At 37.3% G+C, this 23,807-nt stretch overlaps 1 long non-coding RNA gene and 1 other non-coding gene across 2 annotated transcripts; one reads left to right on the top strand and one right to left on the bottom strand.

The window, feature by feature from the left end:
- Nucleotides 1–6,282: 6,282 nt before the first annotated feature.
- LOC130456698 (U6 spliceosomal RNA) lies at nucleotides 6,283–6,386 on the top strand. The gene has a single exon (XR_008915746.1). It is a non-coding gene; the product is annotated as a U6 spliceosomal RNA (small nuclear RNA).
- Nucleotides 6,387–7,975: 1,589 nt separating this feature from the next.
- On the bottom strand, nucleotides 7,976–17,757 carry LOC130454454 (uncharacterized). Its single transcript, XR_008912058.1, has 4 exons — nucleotides 17,368–17,757; nucleotides 13,711–14,147; nucleotides 12,356–12,423; nucleotides 7,976–11,190 (listed from the first exon to the last, which is right to left on the bottom strand). It is a non-coding gene; the product is annotated as an uncharacterized LOC130454454 (long non-coding RNA).
- Nucleotides 17,758–23,807: the final 6,050 nt, after the last annotated feature.

Raw genomic sequence — 23,807 nt, 5'->3', positions numbered from 1 at the left:
GACTGGAGGAAGGGAATCAGGCCCTGACCTTTAGGTCCCAAGACACCACCTGGAACACCATACACACAGAATCGTGCTTCCGCATGGCTGAGACAGGAAATGAAGAACAGGAAAAGATAGTGGAGGTGGGAAGGGAATTGATCAGTGTTCTCAGGTGTCAAGGATGGGAGCTTAGACAAATGAGGTTGCCATCAGCACAGGGAAAAGGCGGTATCAATAAGGACAAATGAGCAGTGTGTAACCTGGTGCCATGGAGTTCTCTGTATTCCAGAAGTGATTGGGGTTTTCCAAAATCCTGTTTCTGAACTGGGAAAATCCCCTACTAGACAAGCTAGGTTACCCCACTTGAAACCATTTGCAATTCAAATAAACAAGTAATTTTTTACAGACCCACAGAATCTCAGAGTTGGAAGAGACTATATTGTCAGTGGGGGTCAGGTTGTTTAACAGTATTTGAACAAGAATTCCCTCTATAAAACAAGTAATCACCCAACCTCTGGTGGAACACCTCCAGGAAGGGGATAATTTCCTTCCCTCTGGTTTTAATTGTTAGAAAGTGTTTCCTTAGTTTGAACCTGTCTGCCTCTCCCTAACTTCCACCCACTGCTCCTAGTTTGGCCATATGGGGCCAAGGAGAACAGATCTAAAATCTCTCTCACACAACTACCCTTCAGGGGCTTGAGGTCAGCTACCATATCACCCAATTTCCCCCTATTTTTCTCTAAGCTAACATGTTCTCATGTTCTTAGCTGAACCTCTTATGGCCTGATCTCCAGTCTTCTCACCACACTGACCTCCCTCTTTTGGACACACTCTACTTGCCAAAATCTATTGTAAAATCCAGATCCCACAACCAAACATCATTCTCATGATATGTTCCAACTATGTGACAGTGGCTTTTAATATTACTGTGTTTAACATAATTGTGGCTATGCTTTTATCAATCTAATTGTTTCCTACTTTCATTCTGAGTCCCCTGAAACCATCGCCACATCACTTAGAGTGCAGTCATGGTACTCTGCTTGTAGTTTCTCTTTTATCCTTTTGGATAGATCTTTTATATTCCTTCAACATGACATCTTAGTGCTTATTGGGTCACCTGGCTGATATAGAATCTGGTCCGTAGCCCTCTGCTGTTCTTTGCTATTCTTTCCAAGACTCCAAAACTTTTCCCTCTTCTCCAGGACTCTTCTCAACCTCCTCATCTTAGATCCTTCCACCACCTTTTGAGGGACAGAAGAAGATTCAGTAAACCCATGCTTAAAGAAGACCTCCCAGCAAGCATCAGGGGCTGAATTCCTCTCCTTGCATTGTCCCACATACAAATATTATACTTTTTAAAAAATTAAGTCATGTTGTACCATGAATAGTATATATAGGAACATTGATTTCTTTTTAAAAACTTGAATGTAGCAAAAATTACAGCAGCAGTCATTTTGACTCCTCATCAGATTACCCCTTTAATTCAGGTCCTTATTACCTCTCACCTCAGTTAATCTACTAGTCTCTGAACTGGTTGCCATGCTTCATGCCTTTTCCCTCCATGATCTATCCTCAACACAGCTGCCAAAGATTTTCCTTAATTGTAAAAATGCCTCTTTCTCTTTTCTACTCCTTAAACCTCCATGGCTCCCTATTAACTCTTGCATAACATATCAACTCCACCATTCAGTTCTTAAAGACCTTCACAACAAGGCCCAGCCTCCAAATAGCTTTTGATCCTCATTGGATATTACACCCTCTCCTATACTCTATGATCCAGACAAACTGATCTTCTCCCTATTCTTTAGAGGTAGTACTTCATCTTTGTCTCTGATCTTTGCACCAGCCATTCCCCATGTGTAGCATATCAAGTATATTAGCATCTTGAAAGTATTATTGGTGTATTGATGTTGCATCTTATGTGTTTATATACCAGCCTCATGGTCATGTTATTTATTGATTATTGTATTTCTAAATCTTTAGTCCAAAGGACAAAAGAATTCCTGAGCAGGACATTATTTGCCACAGGGTCCTAGCTCCCATCTTGTTAGACTACATTCCTTACCAAGTCACATGTTTGATTAACCTCCTCTTTGATTACATGAGTGTCAATTGAGCCAATGTTAAATTATATGCCATGTCACATGTTCATTAGCTGTTCATTAGCTCCCACTCCACATTCCTAAACTCTCCAAAAAAAGTTTGGGGACACGGGTAGAGCCCTCTCTCTCAATGCCATCAGAGGGGCAATCACAATGGAGCCCATATTTTTAACTCCTTTTCTCTGAGTCTTTTATCATCTCTCTCTCAATCTTTCTCTCCTCTATCCATTTTCCCTCAGTTTCCAATCTCCTTCTCAGGTGTCCACCCACAAAAATATCCATATGTAACTGCAGGAGGTTATACCATGTCTGGAAAAGTCTCTTACCTCTGCCTCTTAGAATCTCTCTCTCTTCACACAAGGTGTTACTCCTTGACTCCCTGCCTTCTCCGACTACTCGCACCCTCTTTTCTAAACTATCTCTTATTTAACTCTTTTTGTCTTTAATATTTATATGATATATAGTGTGCTTGTGTATATATGCATCTATATACTATGTATGAAATATAGTATTTATATATGCACTTATATATGCATTTACATACTATATATAGAAATATAGTGTTTATATATTTATATATATATTTATATACTAATTATGGAAATACCTATGCATGTATAGACTGTATGTATTATTATATATATTATATATTATAATTATATATATATATTTATGCATATGTACAAGGTTGTCTCCTTTTTTTAGAATTGAAACTCCTTGGGGGCAGCCGGGTAGCTCAGTGGATTGAGAGTCAGGCCTAGAGATGAGAGGTCCTGGGTTCAAATCTGGCCTCAGACACTTCCCAGCTGTGTGACCCTGGGCAAGTCACTTCACCCCCATTGCCTAGCCCTTACCACTCTTCTGCCTTGGAGCCAATACACAGTATTGTAGGTTGTATTGTAGGAAGGTAAGGGTTTAAAAAAAAAGAATTGAAACTCCTTAAAAATAAGGAATATATCTTTTTACATACATATATAATATATATATGTATATATATATATATAAATTTGTAAGCCTACAGTCTAACAGTAATAGTACTTAGTTTTTGGTGTTGTTTAATTATTACTATAGTGTCTGACCTGATTTGGAGTTCTCTTGACCAAGATACACGAGTGGTTTGTCATTTCCTCTTCCAGCTCAATTTAAAGATGAGGAAACTGAGGCAAGCAGGGAAAAGTGACTTGCTCAGGGTCACACAATAAGTCAGTGCCTGAGACCACATTTGAACTCAGTAAAAGGAGTCATCCTGACTCCTAGGCCTGGTGCTCTATTCACTGTGCTACCTAGTATAGAGCTGACACTCAACATGGTTTGTTATAGGAGAACATTGTACACAGAGACTAATACACTGTGGTATAATCGAACATAATGGATGTCTCCATTAATGGCGGTGTAATGTCCCTGAACAATTTGCAGGGATCCAGGAGAAAAAAACACTATTCATAAGCAAAGGATAAACTATGGGAGTGGAAACACCGAGGAAAAGCAACTGCCTGAATACAGAGGTTGAGGGGACATGACAGAGGATAGACTCTAAATGAACACTCTAATGCAAATACTATCAACAAAGCAATGGGTTCAAATCAAGAAAACATCTAATGCCCAGTGGACTTACGCGTCGGCTATGGGGGGTGGGGGGGAGGAAAAGAAAATGATCTATGACTTTAACAAATAATGCTTGGAAATGATCAAATAAAATATATTAAAAAAAAAAACAAACATGGTTTGTTATTTGCAACTCCTTTGCTCTTTATGTGGCAGCATGTTTCCGTGGGCTAATAGAGAACAATGAACCATAGAGGGAAACCTTCATCTCTCACCACATTTGCATCTTAAGTTAGTCAGGTCAGAGGATGGAATTGGGTTAGTTTTCAAAAAGGGGGTGGAGAAAGGATGTCATGGATATACTGGCAGCCAGTGTGGTACATTGAATCTGAAGCAAAATGTAGAATATTAAAAATCAAATTCTGATGGTAGGCTCAAAAGATTTAGATGCAAAAGGAACTTTTGAAGTCATATCCCAACCCTCTTATTTTATAGATGATGAAACTCAAGTCCAAAGATGAAGAACAACTTATCCAATGTCACACAGGTATTAAGTAGAAAATTTAGAGTGTGAGCCCCAGCCCTTTGAGTCCAATGCAATAATAGAATGAAAACTCCTTGAGGGAAGACTGTATTATTTCTTTGAGCCTTGCACAATGCCTTGGTTGTAAAAGGTACTTTACAAATTCTTGTTCAATTATTGGTGGAGTTGAGAAATGGTCCAACCATTTTAGGGGGCAATTTGAAATTAAACTCAGAGAGTTATAAAACTGTGCATAACCTTTAGACCCAGCAATTTGTTTCCCAAGGAGATAAGGGGGGGGGAAGGAAAATAACCTATATGTTCCAAAATATTTATAGTAGTTCTCTTTGTGCAACAAAAAACTGGAAATTGAGGAGATGCCCATTAAGTGGAGAATGGGTAAACAAATTGTGGCATATGATTATGATAGAATACTACTGTACCATTAGAAATGATGAGCAATATAAGGGGGAAAATTTGGAAAGAATTACCTGGAATAGGGAGCAGCTGGGTGGCTCAGTGGATTGAGAGCCAGGTCCAGAGATGGGAGATCCTGGGTTAAAATATGACCTCAGACTCTTCAAAGCAGTGTGACCCTGGGCAAGTCACTTAACCCCCATTGCCTAACCCTTATAACCTAAGAGGGAAGGTAAGGGTTTAAAAACAGAATTACCCAGAATAATGAACAGTGAAATGAGTAGAACCAAGTGAATATTATACACAGGTATAGAATTAAATCTGGAAGACTAAACTGTGAAGGTTATATCCAGAAGGTGATGGAAAGGTGGAAACAGGAAAGACAATTTTATGAATATGCCTGTCTCCCAGACTATGGCCTTCAATAATGTGGGGGAGGGAGAGATTGTGACAATTGTGGAAAATTCTATTAATAAATTAAAAAGGAGGGAAAAAACCATGCTCATTGACTGCTAGACAAGTCCAAACAAAATATTGGGAAGATGGCTGCTATTTTTAGACTTTTGAATTTTTTAGTATCTTGCCCTTTTATCATTTCCAATAGGAGTTACTTGCATAACACATAAACCTTGTCTAATCCTTGATATTCACCTTCAGTGTAATACTTGATTCCTACTGGATTCCCTCTGTGCTATTTCTGAATCAGGCTTCTTAGGTGCAAAAAATATTCCTGTGTCACTTTATTGTTGCTCCATCCTGAGATAACACCTATGGGCTCCTTCTTTTGTATTTATTTTTCAATAAACAATTTCATTTATCTCCTTTCTTTTCCTTCCCATCATCCCCACCAAAAAAAAAAAGAAAAAAGAAAAGAAATCCTTTTAACAAATCTATGAAGTCAAGAAAAAAAACAAATAATCATATTAGCCATATCCAAAAATAGATGTTGGCAAATCTTCTGGTGGTGACAGCTATGCCATCAAGTAGCTCAGAGGTCATGGGTTTTGAATCCCAGAGAATGATTTCATAGGTAGAAAATGACACAGCTGCTTCTGTGAATGTATCTTTTGCCCAATAAAACAGCTAATTTGGGCCCATTAGCATGTGTGTTCCCTGCTGGCATCTTCCTTGGCTCAACTTCCAGGACCTGGGAAAGAAATTATTGCCTCTACTGATATAATCTGACATAATCAGTGTGGGGCCCAACAGGGACCTCCACACTGACCTTGGAGCTATGTTTCAATGGAGATTTTGAACCTTAGACTTCATTCCCCAAAAGTCCTTGGTATTTCCCAGAATTCCCTATAATCTCTCCTCAGTCTCCACATTAGATCACAATTGGTATTTAACTGGCAATAATGCCTCCCATGCTTTCTTCCTTTGCAAATGATGCAGCAAGTATAGTGGTAAGCTAAGTGCGGGGATTTTAAATGGACTAATCAGTCATGGGCACGTGGTTTTTATTTTGTATCCTCTTTATTCCTTTATTTCTAATGATCCTTAATAAACCTCACAAAATATATTTTTATTATTTGAGATATAATTTAATTTTTATAGCTAAGAAACTGAGTGACTCTGAGAAAATCACTTTCCCTCTCTAAACCTCAATTTCCTCATCTGTAAAATGAGGGGATTGATCTTGAAGGTCATTTACAGCTCTAAATCCTAGGATTCTATGACTCTGTCATTCCATCCATTCCGTCATGTGTCCCAATGATGTTAACAGCACATACACTGAAAATGGAACAAAGTAGAGAAGATTAACATGATGCCTTCACTAGAATGACCTGAATATTTATGAATATTTTGAGGAATTTATATAGCATAATAATAAAATAAATTCAAAATTAATAAACAGGGTAAGTATCTATTCTAAACCAGGCACTGTTCTAAGCACTGGATAATGTTGGAACTGGAGCAAGGAAGATCCATGTTCAAAGCCTAACTCATACACTTACTAGCTGATGCTGGGCAAAACTTTTTACCTCTCTCAAACTCAGTTTCTTCATCTTTGAAAGGGTAGTAGTAAGAGGATCTTCCATATAGAGTTGTTCTGTAGATCAAGTGAGATGAACTTGGTAAAGTTTTTAGTTATTATCATCATTAGTTTTCCAGGTACTTGACTAAAGTATCCCTGGAGGGGATTTTAGAGAGAATATACTTTCTGATCCCTTCACCCATGTTTTTACATATGAGGAAACCAAGGCTTAGAAAGATGAAATAATTTACTCAAGTTTACAGAAACAGGAAGTTTCAAGGCTGCACTTTGAACTCAGATTTCCTGCTTCCCCATCAGGGACCCTTTCTAGCCCATCAAGTCTAGGGAACTGAAGAATAAAGAGATTCTGATATTGATATTCAAACCAAGTAATTAACAGAAAGACTCACAAGTTAAAAAATTAAAAAAGCTTAAACTTTGAGGCAATCACTAATACTCTTTGGATAACAAATATTATGTTAGCAACTTAACATAAGTTAAATCAATGTCAGAAAATGAGGCATTTCTTCTTCCCCATTTTCAGTTAGGAGGTGATGGTTTATCCCAAACTTGCTTTTCTTAGCTATGATGTTGATGATGATATCATCAATGATAATAATGAGTCAATCAAAATATTTATTAAGCACCTACTATGTACCCTGAGCTAGGCATCCTGCCAGTTTCTTACAATTCAAAGGAAAACAATGTTCATAATCTCAAGGAACTTGCATTTGTAATATTATGAATTTGGTGAGGAATGAACAAAAGGGAAACATAAAAATTCAGATTTATTGGTTGGGAATGGGAGAAAGGAACAGGGGTTAGGAGAATTTCTACAAGTTATCTTACACTCTAATTTCTATAAATCTATCTAAAACTATCCTGTTAAGCTAAGCAGTAAATTTCCCCAATAACCAAGTCTCACAAATGGAGTCCAATCAAATGGACCAGGATCTTCAGTTGATTACTCTCCAAACAGGTCAAGAGGTGAAGTGTGTCCTCAATCTTCTTTACTCAAGCTTCCATCAGCCAGATTAAAAGATTTCTATCCTCAGTTCTTATTAGGAGAAACAGAAACCTGTTTTCCAAGCCTTTCCAATCAAGGTCCTTCCAAGAGAGAGGTGACCAGACAGTTAGTTGGGTCTTAGAACCTTTCCCCAGATCTCCAGCCTTAGGTTTCCATGTGACTCTCAGTCACATGCTCCTGCCAATCATTCTGATGTATGTCCCACTCAGTTTGTTGCAAAATGTTCTTTTTCTATCACACATTCCATTGTAGAAATGATGCATATATATATATATATATATATATATATAAGTAGAGAGATATGGTATGATACTAAATGATATGGATAGGATAGGTTAAATGATATAGGATAAAAAAATGTGATAGATTTAATGAAGAGATTAGATAGATGATTGGCAAGAGATATAGATAATAGATAAAATAATCTATTAGAGGGATATGATAGATGGATATAGATTAGATAGATATTTGATTGATAGATGTGATATAGATATGAAAGATAATAGATGGATATGAGAGAGATCATAGATAGATAAGTTTATAGGGTTGCCACTAATTGCTGAGAGGAAATGTTTCCTGTTGGAAGTGGTACTTGAAATGAGAATTAAGGTTAATTAGGGCTTCTAAGGTTTAGAGTTTACAAGGGAAGATGTTACTGGCATGAGCACCAGATTGTGCAAAGGCTTAGCAATAGGAGATGAATTTTGCATGATGAATAGCAATAAGGCTAGTTTGCTGAACTATTATATGTATGTGAAAAGAGGCTATCTTGCTCTGATACCTTATTGTACCATTAAAGTGTTCCCAACTTCTCAAATATTTTATGAGACCATCACAGGATCTGGCAATTGAAAGGCTTTTGTATATAAGCTTATCTTTCATCCAAAGATAAGTCTACATGAGTACAAAGAGCCTCATCAGTAGATGTTGGCCATGCTCATTCACGTGTCTATTGAGTCATGGAGAAGTTACCATACACATTTTGAAGGGAGTGCCCCCACCAATAAAATCACTGATTTCTCAATATTCCAAATAATAATGATAATTAGAAGAAAGAGGAGAAAGAGGGGTTAGGGGACAAGGAAAGGGCAAGAAAAAAAGAGAGGGAGAAAGATATTGGAGAGAAAAGGAGAAATGAGAGTAGGCCAGTAGAAATGGAGGGAAGACAAGGAAGATGAACACAAGGAGTAAAGAGATAGGCAAGAGAGAAGGAGAGGGGAGATGATGATGGTAAGTAAGAAGATTAGAGGGAGTAGGAAAATTTAGTGCTTTTACTATTTTTTCAAAATATTTTCATATCCATTGTTTTATTTGTTCTTCATAACAATACTGTGGACTATACAAGGAAGGTATTCTTATTTCCATTTTATAGATGAGAAAATGAGGTCCTGAGACACTAAATGAATGTTCAAAGGTTAGGCTAGGCCTTCTGATTCATTTAATAGGCATATCTTTTTGGTTGGGAAATAACTATTCAAAACTATTCAAACTGATTATTCAAAGTACATAACTATTTAAACTGTGTTCTGTCTCTTTTAAAGAACAAAGATGAATTAATTCACACATCTTTAATTCAGTTTTTAAATTAAAGTGATAAAGGGAAAAGTACACCAGAAAATCCTACACAAGATGTTTCTAAGCTAAAGATTTACATTACAGGGGGTCTTATTAAATAGAGTAGCTAATTGAAAACTAATGTAAATGGAATTATATCTATTCATTACAGACTCTCTCTTTCCTCCCAGTTCTCCTTGCTGCTCTGGGGTATACACACCATTAAGTGATCTGTTCTGAAATGATATCAAAGAAGTAAACAATCAATACCTTAAAAAAACATAATTGAGTTATGGAGATGGATCTTTGGACAAACATTCTTATTGGCCAGATCAACTCAAGCTGTCTAACAGTGGATTTTAGAAAAAAAAATAATATATTTATTTTTTAAGATATGTTGAGATGCAAAGATTTTTTAAGATATGCTAAGATGCAAAAGAGGCCCCAGCATAATTGAATGGTGCCAATCACTAGGGAATACCCTACCTAGACCCCAGCTCTAAGATGTAGGCTATCTGGATTCCATTTCCAATTCCATCACCCACTCACTGTGTGGCCTCCCACAAATCACTTAACCTCTTGCTGCCTTCATTCTCCATCTGTAAAATGGGGATCAGATTACTGTGCACTTATGCCAGGGGCAAACTGTGATGATGGATGAGATAATGATGGTGAAGTATGTCGAGCTCCCAGGAAGACTTAATTTATTACCTTGGTTTTGAGTGTATTTTTGTCCCTCCTATTGCCTCCAGCCCTGGCTCCTGAAAAAATAAACTGGGGTGAAATTTTCCTTAACAAAATGATTCCTAATATAAACACAATGTGAAAAATCATTTTTAAAGACATTTATTAATTATGGTGGTGAGATTACTTTTTAAGAAGATATATCGCACTCAATGTTCTGGTAGAATTCTCAAAAGTTTGGCCAGATGTGGCCTTGAAAAAATGCAGCACAGTGGATAAAGTACAAAATGACATTTTAAATGGTCACATTTTCCAGCTAATTTTAGGAGTTGAAAGCTTAGTGCTTGCTTTATTTGGGGAAAGTTCCACAGAACTGCTTAAATCTTCCTAAATCTACATTTACCTAAATGTGACTCTTCTAAGGTACTTGAGGTACAGTGGAAGGAAAGCTGAATTTGGAATGATAACATCTGGCTTTAACTTCCAGATTTGCCGCTTATTAACTGTGTGGTCTTATGTTAGTCTCTGGGCTACCTTGAGCATCAGTTTCTTTATCTGTAAAGCAAGGGAAATTCTACTTGCCTTGGCTGGTATGAGCATCAAATGAAATAATGAATATAAAGTACTGTAGCTATATATTAGCTATCAGCATCAAAAATGTTCCAAGCCCTGCTGTTAATTTCATGCCCTCATAAGTCTCTCTGACAAATCAGTTTTAAAAAGACAGGGCAAAACGAACCATTGATCTATGGAAGAAAAGACTTTTTTTTCAAGCTCTTTTATTAAGCTTGTGATAGAAAACCATGATATATATATACATTATGGTTTAGGTAAGGAAATATTTTGTCATGTTTTTAAAAAAGGGTTATATTGACAAATTTTATTTTAATATTAAAACATTTATAAATTTTCTCCACTTCATGAGTCTCATAACAAAATAAAACAATAAAACAAAATTAACAGTATACTAACTTCATCTGAATGTGAACACAAAATTCAAAATCTGTAATGTCTCCTCCCACAAAAAAAGTCTCTTGTTTTCAAAAATATTTTTAATAAATAGAAATTTATTTTTAGTCTCTCCCTAACCTTACCCCATTGGAAAAAAGGAAGTAAAAAGATAAATAAATTCCTTGTAACAAATATGCATAGTCAAGCAAAACAAATCCCCTCAATGGCTTGTATATAAAAATATAAATGCCTCATTCTAGACCCGAAATCCATCAGCTTTTTATCATGGATGGGATGTTTCATCCTCAGGCCTCTGGAAACTTAGAGAATCATTGTATTGATCATAGTTTTTACAGTTTTCCAACATGGTTTTTCAGAATACTGTTGTTATTGTATAATTCGTCCTCCTCATTCTGCTCATTTCATTCTGAAAGAATGCATAAAAGTCTTCAAAATTCTATATTTTATATTGATGTTATAGAAGAAATTATTATAGCACATTATAATGTAAAATGTCATAATATACTATCTTATATGGTAATAATATCCTAATGTCACCTACCAAATTCATGAAGTTTAGGGATCTGGAATATAGTTTGAAAAAAATTATCATCTATATTCTAAGCTTTAAATTTCTTTTATTTTAATATCTGTTATGAAGAGAGACAGTGTGGGGATAGCAATTAGACTATTAGTTTAAGTCTTGCTTCTGATACTTATTAGTTGTATGAACCTGGGCAAGTCACTTTACTTTTGACTGTTTGGGGCAACTGAAATTCTAGAAGTTGCAAAAAGGGTCCTAATCTCCATATGCAAAGGAAATTTTCTCTCCTAGGAGTTCCTTATGCTGATGAAAATCCAAGGTAGTGTTTACCTCTATTTTAAAAAAATAATATTTTATTTTTCCCCCTATTATAAGTAAAGACAATTTTTAGCATTTAAAAGTTTTTTTAGTTCCCCCTCCTTCCCTTTTCCTTTATGGTAAGCAAGCTAATATCGGTTTTACATGTTCAATTTAATAAAACTTTTTTTCCATATTAATATTTTGTGGAAGAGATTTTTTTAAATATATAAAGAAAAAAGTGAAATATGCTATATTTTGGCCTGCATTAAGACATGATCAGTTCTTTCTCTAGTGGTGGATAGCATTTTTTATCATAAGCCTTTTGGAGTTGTCTTGGATCATGGTATTACTTAGCTAGTAGCTAACTCATTTATAGTTGTTTATTATACAATATTGCTGTTACTGTGTACAGTGTTCTCTTGGTTTTGTGCCCTTCTCTTGGTATCAGTTCATGTAAATCTCTCCCAGGTTTTTCTAAAATCATCCTGCTGATCATTTCTTTTAGAACAATAGTTTACCATTATAATCATATACCATAACATTTCAATCCATTTCCTAATTAATGAACATTTCTTAAATTTCCAATCCTTTGCTCCCACAAAAAAAAAAAGCTTCTACTCATGCCTACTTTTTAAAGTATCTGTAATATATTAAAAGCATATAAGAAATAGCTGAGGAAGTACAGGATAGTAGAATGAATCATAGACTTGGCAGGAAGAGTCCTCAGTACCAATTCCATTATTCTTACATATTAAGTGTTGGGCCTTGGTCAAGTCCTTTCCCTTTCTAGACCTCAGTTTCCTCATCTGTAAAATGCTAGAGAGGTAGAAAGAAAGTAAGAATAAATTAATGTCTAAGATCTTTTTTAGCTCTGACAAAAGATTTTAAGAATTACTCAAATATTTTATTGGAGTATAACCAGTTATTGTAGCAGAATATCTTATTCTAATGAGGTCATGGGAAATAGTGGCTGTTAAAAGAATATGATTGAAGAAAAGGAAAAGAGAAGACTACTCAATCACAGATCTAAAGACGGGAGGGGCATCAGAAGCCATTCAATCCAACTCTCTCATTTTACATATTAGAAAATAGAATATCTGAGAGGTTAGGTGAGTTGCCCAAAGTCAAACAAGTAGTATAAGCCCAGTAGTGTAACAGATGAGAGGTTCTTCCTACAGAGGGGAATAGCACCTGCTACTAGATGTGAGAGCAAGAAACATCTCAGAGAAATAGGGCTGATTCAAAATGAGGAGAGCAGAACCAGAAGATCATTATATAGAGTAACAACAATTTTTAACCAGGATCAGTTGGGAAAGACAGCTACTGTAGTCAATATAATAATCTATAATTCCAAATGACTCATGATGAAAATGTTAGCCATTTCCAGAGAGAAAGAGAACTGATAATCTGAGTATGGATTGCAACATTTTTTCAACATGACTAATATAGAAATGTTTTGAATGACTAGAGAAGCACAGTGGGTATCTTACTGCTTGCCTTCCCAATGGGATGGGGAAGAGTTGAAAGGAGGGGAGATTGGAAACTAAAAATTAAAAAAAGAATATAACAAAAAAGAATGTCAGGTATGTATAATAGTCAGCAAAGCCACAGAACAAATATCATCACAGGCAAATACTGAGGTTAACTTAACCAGTTCAGTTTCTCATCTCAACTAGCTCCCACAAACCACAGGCAGAAAAAAAGAGGGTATTAAAAAGTAGGATACATTTTTCAGAAATCCTACCAGAAGACATAGAGATAGGATTTAGTCTCTTGGGTTGGAATCATGCTGGAAGAGGCTACAGGAAACCACACAAAAACAAATAAAAGGCTTAAGAATGCATTGGGATTCTGATTCCTCCATGGGACTAAAAGTTACACCAACCCTTTGACTTGGTCCTCATTGCCATTTTGGAAAGGCTCACCAATGATATTCTAATCTGTTCTGACTCTCCCTAACAATATTATGACTCCATCTGAAGGAAATAATTGCTGACACTGAATTCATACTATTATATTCTATATGTGCCATATATGATTTTGCATTTCACATACCCTTATATCACTGTTCTGTGGTCACCATCAAAGATTGTTGACTCTTACCTAGCAGAATTTGCTTCCCTTTCATTCATTTCTTAATCCTGTATCATGGTCCATTCATGGAGCATGGCCATTTCTGCCTTGATATGGCCCTGTTTTCTTGTATTCTGGACAGAGGCTGGGAGGATATAAACCTTCCATAAAAGCAGTAAGTTTCCTTCTCTCCAGGCATGTTGAAGACCAGGAAATGTCAGACTATTCGAGTGTCTCTCATTCAAGGCAACAAGTTTATTAAAGGATGAAGAAAATTATGGTAGAAATTAGTGACTACTTTAAGAACTGGAATATGTCCAATCAGAAGGCAGGTTCTCTTCCTTGAGCAAAAATTCCAAATATGGCGGAGATTCCAAATATAAGCCTGATAAGACTCATGAGATCCAATGACCACTCCTTTTTACTGGTGATGACAGTGGATAGAATGTCTGGCATAGGGAGAAGTCCTGAAACAAGAGCACATGAGAAGCATTGGAAGGAACTATGGATATTTAATTTGGAGAAGAAAAATCAGAGTGGAGCTTGGATCATAAAATATTCTCTGGCACCGTTGTGACCAACAACAGTTCCCCAAAAAAATTTATCAAGCAAAAAGTTAAGAGTGATCCACAAAGTCAAAAATTAGCCACAGAAAATTGGAAGTTACAAAGTAAAATAACCACCATGAAGTTAAATATTTAGAGAAAATAGTAATAACAATGAAAACATTTAGAGATAATAATGGCAATAATTGTTCAGTAATTTTTTGTCATGACTGATTCTTCGTGAACTTATTTGGGATTTTCTTGGCAAAAATTCTGGAATAGTTTGTCATTCTTTCTCCAGTTCATTTTTTAGATGAGGACACTGAGTCAAATAAGGTTAAGTTACTTGCCCAGTGTCACATAGCTAGTAAGTGTTTGAGAACAAATCTGAACTCAGAAAGATAAATCTTCCTGACTCCAGGCCAAGCACTCTATCAACTCTATGCACTCTAGCTTCCCAAATGATAATAAAGTAGGTAGATAATTGGCAACAAGTGTAAAATTCTTATTGTGTGCCAAAGTAGAATGAAGTCTGAAGGCTTTGAACTAGAATCTAGAGGTCAAGTGAACCATTCAATGAAGATTATCCTGACAAATACTATAATATCCTCTAGGAAAGATGGAACAGACTATTGAAGAAGATGCTGAGGCTATGTTTATTAAAGACTTCTGATTGATTGACTGACTGATATTCTGAAGCAAAACTTTAAAGGAAGATCATATTTAGAGCAAATGACACCTATGTAATATCTGCCTTAGAGTACTATTATTTTGGTATAATAAAATTGATGACAACTGATTTAGGAAATATCAAAATAAAAATCCAATTCAATATAAGCCTTGTAAGCTTTTGGATGTACTAATCCCAACTCCTACTCTCACTGATGAACTGGGTTTCAAGAGCTTGTATAGACCATTCCTTTGAGGTTCTAGGGGTACCCCTAAGGAGGCTCAGAGTGTCTTTCCCAAATACTATTGCCTGAAGTGCCCACCAGTGTACTTTGCTCCAAGATCATCAGCTGAGTAGTATTTAATCAGCAAGCTTCAAGTAGCTTTTAGAAAAGAATATTTAAGGTTGTGCAATAAGAACAATTGGTCAAAACAAAACAAAAAAATGTGGCACACTCTCTCCTAAGTACACACAGAGTCCAGAGGGGAAGTGAGCTCAAGCTTTGAGAGTATATATACCAAAGAGGAAACTCACAACTCCTGATGGCTCAAAGTACTTTCTCCCATTCATGGAGTGCTCAAGAAGGCCCTTTAAGCATGATGAATCTGCATCTACCTGCCTTTGGCTCATAATGCATACACGGATGTCAGTTAATCTATGGATGAAGCCAGGACAACAATGGAAAGATGAGAAACTCCAAATCTTCTAGACTTTTCAAAATCACAAGGTCCTCTTCTGGCCAAGTTCAGGGTAGGAAGCAGGAAGCCTGGCCAAGGATGTAGCCAAGACCTCTCCTTCCCTCCCTCTCCTACCTTCCCCACAATGTGGCTCCTCCTCATGGGTGTGCTGGAAAGTCATCTTTGCTCCAACCTCTTGAGTGAATATTTGTTTAGGTATCTGTAATTTACAGCTGCATAGCCACTGAGGCATGGTTAAATTTTCTTGACCTATCTAAACACAATTCTTACACAACACTATTAGGACTTGTCAAGCATAGTCTGAGGCCCAAGATTAAAATTGATTGGGCTTCTTATCCATGCTTTAAATGGAGAGGATTTGAGATATGTCACTCTTCCAGAATGTTAAGGAAATAATGGGTTTATTACCATCCCCCCTTGAAACATTTAAAGAGATGTTAGCATTTTCTCATCAAAAAGGGGGAAGAAGATTGATAAACAATTGATAAACAATAAACAAAAATAAAAAAATTGATAAAAAAAAACACATGATAAATAGAAATCCTTTTGGACAATTAGCAATAGCAAAAGCAGGCAGTGTGTACATTCCATTGGATTAGTTGAATATGACAAAAGTGTTTTCTTTCTGAATGATACCTATGAAATTGCTATTTTCCAAAAGTACACTCCAACCACCTTCCATGAGTTACATCCACACACATTCAACAAAGAAGGGCTTTAAAAATTCATAGCTTTGAAACAGAGGGTTTTATAGCAGCAGTACAGTATCAGATTATTTTCATCAGAAATTAAAGAAAGAAAGGTTTCCCATAAGGGATCCAGGCTTATTGACCAATACAAGTCAGACAAGGCAATGGTAGAAACTATTCAACATAAGATCATCATTGCAAAAACTTTAGTGTCTAATAAATACTTTGAAAGACATCAAGTAGCCAGAAGAGCATATTAGAAGTTTGCTATCCTGCAAAACTAGCAGATAATGAAATCACCACGCTCCAAATATAGCCCTCAAATTATCCTAGAGAATTAAAAAACTTTACTGAAATTGGAGTATTATCATGGATAAATATTTTATCCATAGCAAGCATTTGAAGAAATATTTTAAGCAATACGATCTCACTGAATAGCCATCATCTTCTAATGATATAGAATAAAAAGCTTTCAAAATATAGAAATCTAACATAATAAATTAAAACCATGTGGGAAACAGGATGAGGTAGACATGATTCCCATTTTCCTGTCTGCTGGTAAATGTATATAAAAGATATTTTCAGTGGGCCTAACATAGATGAACTTACACCCCAATATTTTTATTTAGTTATAAAATGCTATTGTTTTACCCACTGGCATAATAATCCACTAAAAAGTCAAGATTTGCAATTTGTCTCAGGACTGTTTCTACTGGAATTCCATCCAAAAATATGAGAAGAATGAAAGAATAATTATTATGAACAACAACAGCAAAAACACACTCTTTGCCAAGTCATTGGAGATATCAGGACAGAAGTGAAATAGGCCTTTCCCTCATGGAGATTAAATTCTTCTAGAAAAAAAGATGTAAATATAATAGCTGAAAAACATAGATATATGCAATGGAATGCAATGCTTCTCTACATACACATATATGACAGTGTATAAAATACATGTATATGCAAACAGATATACATTCACTCCAAAATATATCTGTGTGTAGCTATGATTTATACATATGTGCATACACATATATTTGTAATTTTTATATGTATATAACTTTAGCCTTGATGAGTGGGCTAACCTTGGTTGAGGAGAGGCAACAGACCTAAACCTGTTAGTAATCTAGGAGGATGTCTATCCCAAGCATGTGAAGACTTCTCCCAGTGGAAAGGGAAGATGAGAACAATTTGTTTCAACAGCCATGATGGCATCTAAAGCAGGCATTGTAGAGTGCTTAGAGCTTGGTCAGACATTGAAGACACCAAAGTGATCCACTGCATCCTGGGCTTTCTCCAATTGGCTTGATCTTTGTCATCCCTCTAGAATCTGGAAAAGTGAACAAGACTAGTTATTTTGTGCAACTCTTCTTCACCAAAATCCATTTCATGCTCAAGTCAAGGCATCACTCATCGTAATGTCATTAGTCTTTTTCGATAAAAGAAATATGAAATGCAATGATAATATAACTATATTTATAAATGTTTTATGTAATATACATATGTATTTACATACATATTAATATTAAAAGATATTATATTACATATTATATAATACATATATTTGGAGCAGAAGCCACACATAGGTGTTCCAAAAGTCTTAATATAGTTTTAAGATATTTGCACTATTAAATATTAAATTGCCCAGACTTTTTAGGCAGCCCATATAGATCAGCTTCTTAGATCTTTGGAACACACAAGGAACAAGACAAGGTTTAATCTTTGCTTTTTTACGCTATTAATTAATCTTTCATTTTTTCCCTTACGGTACTATTGTTATTGCTTCTTATGCTTCTGTTCTATCTCCTATACTAGGGGAATTAAAATGTTTTAGATATAAGTATGTAAATAGTTTGTTTGAAGATTGTTGGTCATGCGGCTATAATTAATCATATATTCTCTTGGGTAATTATTAATTTTTTTAGGGTGAAAGAGCCATTAATTAATATGATTGAAAGTAGAATAATTGCTAATGTGACTTCGTATGAAATTGTTTGAGCTATGGCTCGTAAGGCTCCGATAAGTGCGTATTTAGAATTTGATGCTCATCATTACAGATATTATTATTTTTACTTTACATATGAAGGAACTGAGGCTGAGAGGGATTTTGTGACTCGCTCAGTATAAAGAAGTTGGGCAATTTCTATAGCCAGATCCAGACCTAGGTCTTATAAATCTCAGCTCTCTTTCTGCTATGCTGTACTGAAAAAAAAAAAAAAAACCTTCCTTTTCCTCTTACAGATATTGTTTTAGCTCTTGGAGATGCTAGATCATAATCTCTCATCAGGCTTTTTATGGGGACCTCTTTCCAGTTTATAGACTAATAGAGAAGACAATATAAACATTGGACACAGTCTAAAGACTCTTTCCCTTGCACATGCTCACAAAGGGAAAATATGTGAGGAGTAGAAAAACAGAGAGGGCTGAATTCCACCTCTCTTGAGACTGAGAGACCACCCTGTTCTTACTTGAAACACAACACACTGAGTCTCATTCTCTGTATGTGGCTGCTTGGTATAAATGTTTTGGGGTGTCAAATAGCAATTTGCAAGGTGCCAGGACCCAAATAATTACATTTCCATGTGAGTCAATTCAAATACACCAGCTTGATTTATCTCCCCTCTCCTCTTCCATATAGTAACACAATCTCTTATCTCTATGAGAAATAAAAATGTTGAATTTTAAAATCTCCAAAAGTCCTGAAAACTCTGGACCTGCATGTGTATGAAACGAATTCATTTACATGAAAAGACCACAAACCAGATTTGATCCCTGGGCCTTGCTCCTGTGCTTGGAACAGAGTTATTTGCCAGTGAGTTTGGGGAGGAAAACAAACAAATAAAAATAAACTTTTCCTCCAGATATTCAATATCATGTATTTAAACAAGGACTAAATCATTTGATCTAAACCAACATTTTGGGATAGATAAAGATTCACAGCAATAGTATTTGGGTTATCATCATCATCATCATTTGAATATTGTTGGACTTCCACCAATTCCAGATCTATAGGGAGACTTCACTCTGGAAAATTCAATGACTAACATTTTGATTGTAGCTGGAACTAGGGAAGGAAGACTGGGGCTTTGTTCCAAGGTGCCAGCATTTAGAGGGCACTGAAATCATTACCAGCCCTTTAGCAGCATAATAATTACTTATGTTACATTAAGTTAGAAGAAATTAATTAAAATTGGAAGCGTCCTCCAGTAGTGTTTAAGAGTGTAATTTGTGCCAGTAGGCCCAATTTAGGTTTTCTACAATTTGTTTCAGGCTTAGAATTTTTTAGTTGCAGTTCTGATCTTCAGTAAATCCTTTTAGTTTTAGAGTAGCTAAGAACTATTTGGATGCTGAACCAAAGCTCAATTATATCTATAAAGTTTTTCCTGGCTAAGTGAGATCTTGAGGCAGGCTTTTAATTCCACATGTTTCCCTTTAACTGAAGAAATTAAAACACATACACACACACACACACACATCACAAAAAAAGTGTCAAGGCAGTTGAGGGAGGGGAGAGATGAAAAGATAATGTATTTTTCATCATATTTCTGAATGGTTTCCAATATTCCAGAGCTAAATTTCCAATCCTCTGCATAAGCAATTTCTCCTGAGGATTGTAATATCTTGTGGTTTCAATCTCTCACATCCTACCCAACTGTTTCCTCATTGCTGTCTCAGGTTTCCTTGTCACCACAAGACTTATCCAAGCTCAGATTTAATCAGTAGCCAAACATTCATCAGCATGAGGGAACAAAGGCCATTTTTTTTACCTCCTTCTTTACATTACCCTTGTATAGGGAAAATATCCAAGTAAACACATTCATAAAATAAACAAACAAACATGGCGGCCCATTTCCTTGTGGTTCTCTCCTAACCCCAGGACTCCCTGCTTTTTCTGGCCTATTGTGATCTTTGGGTTCTATTCAATAAGTACATTTGTTTTTATTTCACTGAAAAACCTAAATGCTGACTATCTCTGAGGCCCAGAATTACAGGGTTTTTGAACCCAGCAAGCAGAGAGACTTGGACCCATGGACTCACATTGTTTAGTGTGGTTAGTACCAGGCAACTAAATGTACTTATTTCAATAACATAGTTACTAAAATCTGGTCTATCATTTAGACCAACATGCTCCTTTCCAAAAGGATTCCTTTGTGATTGACTACAGAAATTACTAACTCTACTTCCCAAGCAGCAGTGATGCTTGGCAGAACTCAGTAAGCAAGAGGTCCTCTGCTCAGAAATACCTCCTCATGCTTCCTTGCTGTCATCATGTCCTCATTTAAAAGTTATTGGAGTTTATGACTTGGGATGGATAAACAGTGAGCCCCAGGTTTATGTTATGAACCATGAAGAGAATTAACTAACAAAGCAGCCAGGACAACAGAAAGATTAAATTATCCCTTGGTGCTAAGGAGATGGGGGAGTAATTAGCATTTGGGCAATGAATGACAGCATGGGTTGGATTGCAGATTACTCAAATAGATGAAAACAGGAGTATTTTGTGCCCTTCTGGTTGGGGACAAAGATGGCAGACAGGTCTCAAGTAGTCACAAAACTGGGAATATTTGTAGTCAGAGTACAGAGAATATCTCTGAATATGAGTTTAAATAGAGGGTCTATGTCTAGGTCTAGAGGGCATTTGCTTGTTTTGATGACAGCTAAAGGGAATATGCCAGGTTGGAGGTCTACACAAAGGGCACATCTCTGGGTGAGGGTATTCAGAAGGATATATCTGGCTGTAAGCATAGGTAGGAAGAAGATAGTTAAAAGACACAGACTTGTATATGCTCACAAATAGAGGACACATTCATAGCTGGAGGTACTGGAGGAGGCATATCTCCAGGTACAGGTACAAGTAGAGGGCATATCTGTGGCTTGGGGCTGTAAGGTGTAGGAAGGAAACTGGCACTGAGGAACCATTTTGGAATGTTGGAAGGAGGAAAGAATGGCAGTGGGTGGAGAGAATGGGCTTGTGGGAGATAGAGTTTTGGAGGTGGTCTTTGGCCCTGTGGACTCAAGAGAGACAGGAGCAAAGGACTTGAGCTTGGGACCCCAAATCTGTGGTACCAGAGTCTTGCCTCAATTTCCCCTTGCCCTGGAAGACAGAAAGATCCCTGACACATCAGGATCATTGATCAAGAAGCAAAGAGAACACCAACTGCTGCTGAGAGGTGCTCTACCCCTGAACCTCATGGGAAGGGTCACCCTGAAGACTTGTCCCATCCCATTGCCTTCCCAAGAAGGACACATGACCTATTTAGAGTAGGCTAGTAAAGTGATTGGAGAGAAAGGAGGAAAAGAAATGCTAAAGCCTTTGCCTTTTGGTTTGGCTGAAGAAAAGTGACAATCTGCTTGGCCAGTACTATAGGGTTTTCTGATCCCTCTGATCTAATCCCTCCCTTGTATCTTGAACAAATAAACCACCAATTTTCTGAGGAAAATGCAGTCAGATCTAAGTTTTCACAGAAGTTAAGGAAGAGAGTTAGAAGGAGAGGAAGAGGGTATTGGGGTAGGCTGGCTATTCAGCTTTGGTAAAACAAAGCAAAAAGCAAACAGAGACATTCAGCCTGCAGGACAGGACTGTATGTCCAGAGGAGGCTTCTTGGGAAGGCAATGAGATGGGGCAAGTCTTCAGGGTGACCCCCAGTGAGGTTCAGGGGTAGAGCACCCCTCAGCAGTTGTTGTTGCTCTCTTTGCTTCTTTGATCAATGATCCTGAGGTGTCAGTGATCTTTCTGTCTTCCATGGCAAGGGGAAATTGAGGCAAGACTCTGGCACCACAGATTTGGAGTCCCAAGTTCAGGTGCTTTACTCCTCTCTCTCTCTCTCTCTCTCTCTCTCTCTCTCTCTCTCTCTCTCTCTCTCTCTCTCTCTCTCTCTCTCTCTCTCTCTCTCTTCTCTCTCTCTCTCTCTCCCTCTCTCATCCACAGGGCCAAAGACCACCTCCAAAGCTCTATGCCCCACAAGCCTCTTCTCTCCACCAATTGCCACTCTTCCCTCCTTCCAACATTCCAAAATGGTTCCTCAGTGCCAGTTTCCTTCCTAAAAAGGGAATGAATGCCCCAGTTCTGGTGCAGATTTGGGGCACATCTCTAGCTGAAGATACAGATGAAGAAGATACATGTTTGGTAAGAAGTATAGATAGATGACATATCTTTAATGGGGTTATAGAGTAGAGGAAAATGATGATGAGGATGATGGTGATGATAGCATTTGTATAGCACATTAAAGTTCACAAAGCATCTTATAAATATCACTCCATGTTAACCTCACAACAAACTTGGGAGATAAATGCTATTATTGTCCTCATTTCACAGATGCTGAAATTAAGTGATTTGTTTGGGGTCATACAGCTAGTAAGACTTGAAGCATTCAAATATTCCTGACCCCAAGTCCATCACTCTATCCATTCTGTCTCTTTTATTTCAAACCCTTACCTTCAATCTTGGAATCAATACTGTGTATTGGTTCCAAGGCAGAAGAGCAGTAAGGGCTAGGCAATGGGGGCCAAGTGACTTGCCCAGGGTCACACAGGCAGGAAGTATTTGAAATCAGATTTAAACCCAGGATCTCTCATCTTTATCTCTGGCTCTCAGTCCACTGAGTACTAGTAGTATAGTAGTAGTCTCTCAGTGTCCGAGAATGATGATTGTCTTTGTGCATTATCATCTATTGATGTACCCTCATGTGGCTTTGGAGTCCAAAGGCTGAGGCACAGAGTTTGTGGCACATGGGCATGGGACGCCAGTTGTTACAGGAGCTGCGGCTGTGGCCTGGTGTCTGCTTTCACGCGCAGCAGCAAGATGTCGACGTCGCTCATCTTCAAAGATGGTGGCGGCATGGTGAATGTGGGTTTGCCAGCTGCTTTTGACAGAGGCAGCGAGTTCTAGTTGCTTTGGTGTAAGGCCAGCCCACTTCAAGTTCGACTTTAGCTGATCCTTGAATCTTTTCTTTGGTTGGCCTTGTTTCCTGAGTCCAGCTGACAGTTCACCATAGAATACCTGTCTTGGTATTCGCTGTGGGTCCATGCAGATGACGTGTCCAGACCATCGTAGCTGGGCTTTGAGGACCATGACTTCGATGCTGGTGGAGTTGGCTCTGTCGAGGACTTCCTGATTGGTGATTCAGTCCTGCCATCGGATCCTCATGATTGACCAGAGGGAGCGTTGGTGGAATTGCTCCAGCTGTTTCATGTGCTTCTGGTACAGTGTCCATGTCTCGCAACCGTACAGGAGTGAGCTGAGGACCACTGCGTTGTACACTTTGAGCTTTGTTGCAGTGCTTACACTGCTGTGCTGGAAGACTTTGGAGAGCAGCCACCTGAGTGCCTGGCTGGCCTTTTGGATCCTGGCATTAATCTTGTGGTCTAGGGACCCGTCGTTGGTGATGGTGCTGCCCAGGTACTTGAAAGTGTTGACGTTAGAAAGCTGCGTGCCGTTGATTGTAATGCACAGCTGGTTAGTTGGCCTCCCTGGTGCAGGTTGGAACAGCACCTCTGTTTTGCTGAGGCTGATAGTCAGACCAAA

This window comes from Monodelphis domestica, chromosome 1 (genome assembly GCF_027887165.1).
Source record: "Monodelphis domestica isolate mMonDom1 chromosome 1, mMonDom1.pri, whole genome shotgun sequence".
Classification (NCBI taxonomy): Eukaryota; Metazoa; Chordata; class Mammalia; order Didelphimorphia; family Didelphidae; genus Monodelphis; species Monodelphis domestica.
Note: the sequence above shows the minus strand (reverse complement) of the source record. Positions and strands in the feature narration are given on the sequence as shown.